This window comes from Rana temporaria, chromosome 1 (assembly GCF_905171775.1).
Source record: "Rana temporaria chromosome 1, aRanTem1.1, whole genome shotgun sequence".
NCBI lineage: Eukaryota > Metazoa > Chordata > Amphibia > Anura > Ranidae > Rana > Rana temporaria.
The window spans coordinates 405788465-405795072 of NC_053489.1; positions in this window are offsets into that span (position 1 = coordinate 405788465).

A 6608-nucleotide genomic window follows, 5' to 3' on the forward strand; every position below is an offset into this window, starting at 1 on the left:
CGACCCCACTACTGTGAACATGGAACGGGCCACAGCCCTCCTATCTGCGGGGTCCATAAAGGCAGGAGCCCCTTCCACAGGTAACATGGTAGACTTGTTCAGTCTGGACACATGGGGGGTCCACTGACGGAGGTTTTTTTTTTTTTAAGTCTTCCTCAAGAGGATAACGGACCGCAAAGTATTTTGGTACATCAAAAACTTTCTGCGGCCGATCCCATTCCTTGTATATTTTATCCAGGTAAGGAACACAAGGAAACACTTTGGCAGTGGGGGGGCAGCGTGCGGAACCCAAAAGGGACCGGCGTCTCTGCCGTCCTCAAGTTTGAGTATCCCGCACCGCAGTGATAAGAGCTCCAACAAAACGCCTTATCAAGCGCTGATCCTGAAGCAGAGTCATCCTCACTGACCGTGTGGGCTATGCCTGCAACATCTGACATGACAGAACCAGAGCCAGCAGCAGGATCTGGTTCCGTGTCAGAGCCTTCCCCAAAAGCAGGCGCGGGGGTGTTCTGGCCACTTGTCACTTCAATCCTGGCAATAAACACCTAAGGGACTGCCGTAGGGCTCTACAGAGATCGCAGGGGCACTAAGACTCAGGCATGGTTGGGGTAGAAGCCTCTGTTCAGATTCCATGTTGACCCACCGCTATGCCGCCCTAGTACTGCAAGACATAGACCCATACAGCTGCCACCCAGCATGGGGAAGGAGGGAGAGGAAAGCAGGGTGGACCCTCATTCGACCACCGGCTGGAGGTATCCCAGACAGATCCAACATCCGCTAAACGGCATAGCTGTCGGCCAGACACTGACAAAGCCATAAAAGACCGGTCATATGTGTGCCCTAGAACAAGATGTTCCCCGACCGCCCCTGGAGCAACGGGGCCTGTCGTGGATGTCCCAAAGCTGAGGGCCGGCACACACTCGATGGCTGAACATGGGGGGACTACAAGAGTCGAGGACCCAGCCTGTCACCCAGTCGGCAGCTGATAGAAGACTCACAGGATTCAAAAATGCAGGAACAAAATAAAAAGCGAGAAAAATCGCAAGAAAAAAAATCTCCTGCCTCTCCTGTCATTGGCAGAACACCTGGGGAACCACACCCCCTGGGAGGAGCTGCACTGAGGAAGTGTTAACACTTAAAGTGCTTTGTTTCTGCCTAAACTCTCCTGAAGGAAGCGGATATAACCCTAAGGTCAATTGCTGCTGTGTCCATCCATGAACAGAAGAGAAACCACAAGAGCACAGCCAATAGCACTGAAGGTGGCAGTTCATCCTGTGTGTTTCTCTTTCGTTCATAGACGGACACAGCATCCTTTGACCTTAGGGACGTCCCCAAGCAGTGTCAAAAAAACGAGGGGTGGGAAAAATAACACAGCAAACAACAGGTTACACCCCAAACAAAACCGGAGTTACTCAACGGAGGAACTCCAACCTTAAACTGCCGCCTGTAACACCCTGCGGCCGAATGAGGCATCAGAAGATGCACTCACATCCACCTTATAAAACTTTGAAAAGGTGTGGACCGACGACCAGGTCGCAGCCTTACACACCTGTAACACAGAGGCTTGGTGTCGGAAAGCCCAGGAGGCTCCAATCGCCCTGGTCGAATGCGCCGTGACCCGAAAGGGAGGCGCCCGCCCCTTCAGGGCGTAGGCCTGAAGCACAACCTGTCGGATCCACCTGGAAATGGTGGCCGACGAGACTGCCAGGCCCTTACTGGGACCGGACACAGACACGAACAGCGAGTCCGACTTCCGGAACGGAGCTGTCGCCGACAAGTAAACTCGAAGGGCCCGAACCACATCCAGAGAATGTAAAACGGCTTCCTTCGGGTTCTTCGGCTGAGGACATAATGATGGAACAACAATGTCCTCGTTAATGTGAAAGGCCGAAACGACCTTCGGAAGAAAAGAAGGTCGCGGGCGCAGCACCGCCTTATCCTGATGGATGACCAAGTAGGGGGCCTTGCAAGACAAGGCCGCCAGTTCAGACACTCGTCTGATAGAGGTAATAGCTACCAGAAAGACCACCTTCTGCGACAAAGTCAGCAAGGGGATCTCCCGAATGTCCTCAAAGGGGGCATGCTGAAGCGCCGAGAGGACCAAGTTCAAGTCCCAAGAAGGTAGCGGAGGGCGCACCGGGGGGGCCACATGCCGGACCCCCTGCACAAACGTGCGAACCAAAGAGTGCGCTGCCACGGGACGCTGAAAATAAACAGCCAGAGCAGAAATCTGACTCTTGATCGTGCTCAAGGCAAGAGCCTGGTCCACTCCCCGCTGTAGGAACAGCAGGATCCGGGACACCACGTAAGTACGGGGGTGCCACTTCATCTCCTCATGCTTTCCATGTACGATGATACATTTTTCGAGAAGTGGACTTCCGTGCACGTATCATGGTAGAGATTACCGGGCCCGACAGGCCCCGGTCCTTCAGTACCTGGTTCTCAACAGCCACGCCGTTAAAGCCAGTGACCGTAAAGCAGGATGGAAGATCGGGCCCTGAGACAGGAGATCTTCCCTCAGAGGCAGGCGCCAGGGGGCGTCTGCCACCAGACGTACCAGGTCCGCGTACCAAGAGCGACGCGGCCAATCTGGGGCGATCAGGATCGTTGGAATCCCTTCGGCTTCCACCCTGCGCAGCAGGCGGGGTAGGAGCCTTAGAGGAGGGAAGGCGTAAATCAGGTGATATTGACCCCAGGGAGCCACTAACGCGTCCGACGCGTCTGCCCACGGGTCCCTTGACCTGGCCACAAACCGTGGTACCTTCCGATTGAGACGGGACGCCAGAAGGTCCACGTCTGGAGTGCCCCATTTTTGACACAGGATCTGAAAAACCTCCGGGTGGAGAGACCACTCCCCTTGATCCAGAGTCGTGCGACTTAGGAAGTCGGCTTGCCAATTCAGAACTCCCGGAATGTATACCGCTGACAGGGCCGGAACGGACCTTTCGGCCCACCGAAGTATGTGAGCGACCTCCGTCGCTGCGGCCGAGCTCCTTGTGCCGCCCTGATGATTGACGTACGCCACGGCCGTGGCGTTGTCGGACTGGATCCTGACAGGACGGCCCTGCAGCTCCAGGGACCACCTGACAAGGCACAGCTTGATCGCTCGGAGCTCCAGGATATTGATCGGCAGGCGGGACTCCTCCTGAGTCCAACGCCCCTGGGCTGACTGGGTGCCCCAGACGCCCCCCCAGCCGAAGAGGCTGGCATCCGTCGTGACCACTGTCCAGCGGCACGGAAGAAAAGACTTCCCGGACCGAAGAACCGGAGACGTCAGCCACCATGCCAGGGAAGACTTGGCCAGATGGCTCAACCGAATCTGGCGATCCAGAGAAGATGGGACCCTGTCCCATCGTGACAGAATCTCCTTCTGTAGTACCCTGGTGTGGAATTGGGCATACGGAACCGCCTCGAAGGAGGCCACCATCAGACCCAGAACCCGCATGCAGAAGCGAAGAGACGACCACTTCTGGGTCGACAACTGTCTCACTGCAGATTGCAGGGTCCGCAGTTTTTCCGATGGGAGGAACACTTTTGCCTCCCCCGAATCCAAAACCAGCCCCAGGTGTTCCAGCCTCTGGGACGGAACCAACACTGATTTTTTGAGATTCAGAAGCCAGCCGAACTCCTGCAGAGTCCGACACGTGATGGACACGTCCTCCTCTAACTCTGAGCTTGAAGAAGCTCTCAGGAGAAGGTCGTCCAGGTATCCCACGATAGCGATCCCTCGCTGCCTTAGCAAGGCCAGGATCGGGGCGAGCACCTTGGTGAAGACCCGTGGTGCCGACGCCAGCCCGAACGGGAGGGCCACGAATTGATAGTGGTCCTCCCCGATCGCAAAACGCAGATACCTTTGGTGGCTTGTGCAAACGGGGACATGCAGGTATGCGTCCATGATGTCCAAGGACGCCATGAAGTCCCCCTGGTGGAGGGCCGCTATGATAGAACGGACCGACTCCATCCTGAATCGCTGCACCTTGACAAAGGAGTTGAGGGCCTTTAGGTCCAGGACAGGGCGAACCCCTCCCTTCTTGGGAACCATGAACAGATTGGAGTAGAAACCCCGAAACCGTTCCAGCGAGGGAACCGGCACAACCACCCCTCTGTCCAGAAGATCCCGGACAGGGCTAGCCGACGATCCGGAGGAAGCTGGAGGTTGGATGGAAAAAATCTGTTTGGGGGACAAGAGAGGAACTCTATCTTGTACCCCGAGGCGACCACCTCGCAAACCCAACGGTCGGTCAGAAGAGAGTTCCACCGATCCGCGAAGTCGTGAAGCCGTCCCCCCCACCCGAGACCCGGGCGGGGGCAGACCTTCATGCGGAAGCAGGCTTGTTTGGTTTGTTAAACCAGGGGCGCTTACGCCCGGCAGCAGGGGCTTTTGCCCCCTGCGGACCTTTTCCAACCGCGCTGGGCGCACGAAAAAACCGCTTAGGGGTAGTAAAAGTAGGACCTTGCTTGCGGCGAGGTTCCTTACCCTTCCCCGACTGAGGGAGCAAGGTGCTCTTGCCTCCAGTGGCATCCTTAATGATGTCATCCAGGGATGCCCCAAAGAGCCGTCCGCCCTTAAAGGGCAAATCCACCAAGGCCTTTTTCGAGGACTGGTCAGCCGACCAGCACTTCAGCCATATAAGGCAGCGCAGAACCACTGCGTAGACAGAAGCCCTGGAAAGCAAAGGAATCGAATCCATAGCCGCCTCACAGAGAAACTTCTGACCCTGAATCAACTGCTCAGCCAGGTCCCTAGAGGACTCGGAAGCACCCTGGACCTCCAGATCCTGCAGCAGGAGCTTCGCCCTTTCAGTTAGCGTCTGAGCAACCAGGGCGCCGGCCAGAGCCGGCCTTACCGCCGAACCCACCACCGAGAACAGGGAGCGGGCCACGGCCTCCACTCTCCTATCGGCGGGGTCCTTGAAAGCAGGAGCCCCCTCCACAGGCAGCGTAGTAGCCTTACTCAGTCTGGACACAGGAGGGTCCACCGACGGAGGAGTGACCCACTTTTTTAAAAAGTCCTCCTCCAGGGGGTAACGGGTAGCAAAGCTTTTAGGAACAGTAAAAGCCTTTTGCGGTGTATCCCATTCCTTATACAACAAATTGTCCAAATAAGGAACACAAGGGAATACCTTAGCGGTACGCGGTGGTTTGCGGAATCCAAAAGGGACTGACACCGCTGGTGTCTCCGCCACATCCTCTAAATGAAGTCTCACGTACCGCAGTAATAAGAGCTCCAACAAATTCCTTGTCAGCAGACTCCGCAGCAGAGTCATCCTCGCTGTCCATGTGGGTTAAGCCCGCATCCTCTGACATGACAGAACCAGAAGCAGCAACAGCGTTATCAGATTCTGCGTCAGAGATATCCCCAGAAACAGCCTCCGGGGGGGGGGGCGCTTTTTACCCCCCAACCGAGCACTGGCAGCTTCAAACCTGGTGAGAAAAGACTCCAGGACAGCCGACACCGATTCAACAGATGTGGCAGGGGGAGGGGCGCTTAGGGTTAATTCCGGCATTGTGAGGAATGAGGGGCCCGATTCAGGCTCCATATTGCAGCTGCCGTGTCACCCCCACTGCCAATGGCAGGAAAAAAGTCCCCCACAGGTCACCTCCCGGCCGCTAGAGCACAGTCTGGGGCCCCCTGAGACTCACCACCCCCCTGGTACAGCGCGGTCTGTGAAGGACAAGTGTGTGCTGAGGAGAAGCTGCAGCACTGCGTCTGTCCCCTCAGATGATTCGCGGTCTTTTTTCCCCGCCGAAACGGCCACTAGAGGCCGAACTAGTGCTGAAAACGGCGCCGGCCACAAGAAAATGGCCGCCGAATACTACAAGCGCGGCTCCGGCAAAATGGCCGCCGTTGCGCAGTTTTAAAAAGACAAGTGTACCCAAAAATGACAGTACACCAAAACAGCACACACAAAAATGCCCAGAATGTCCTCCACAGTCCCCTGCAGTGACACAGAACAGCCCCAGCCATACCACGAGTGAAAAAATGAGCCCCAGAGAAAAAAAAACCCTGCACAGCCGTCACCCAAAGGGGGAAGGAGGGAGAGGAATAAGGGAGAGAGGAAAGCAGGGAAAACCCTCAGTCGACCTCCCAAGGGAAAACATTCCAGCCAGACCACTTACCTGAGTAAGGGGCCACTACTTACCTGTCCTGCGACTACCCGGCTGGAGGTATCCCAGACAGAACCAACGTCCGCGAACGGCATGGTTGTCAGCCAGACACACTGCGACAAGGCCAGAGACCGGTCATATGTGTGCCCTAGAACCGAAGTTCCCCGGCCGCCCCTGGAGCAATGGGGCCTGTCGTGGACGTCCCAAAGCGGAGCTGAGGGCCGGCACACGCTCGAAGGCCGAACCTGGGGGGACTACAAGGGTCGAGGACCCAGCCTGTCACCCAGTCGGCTGTTGATAGAAGAATCGCAGGATTCAAAAATAAAAATAAAATAAAAAAGCGAGGAAAAAACTCGCAAAATGCAAAAAAATTTGCAAGAAAAAAGTCCAGGACTCCAGAGAGAGCCTGACTCTGACGGTTAGGCAGAAACAAACTGAAGCTGCTGGAGCAGGGTGTGGGTTATGCCTGGGGGAGCCACGCCCCCTGGGAGGAGCGGCAT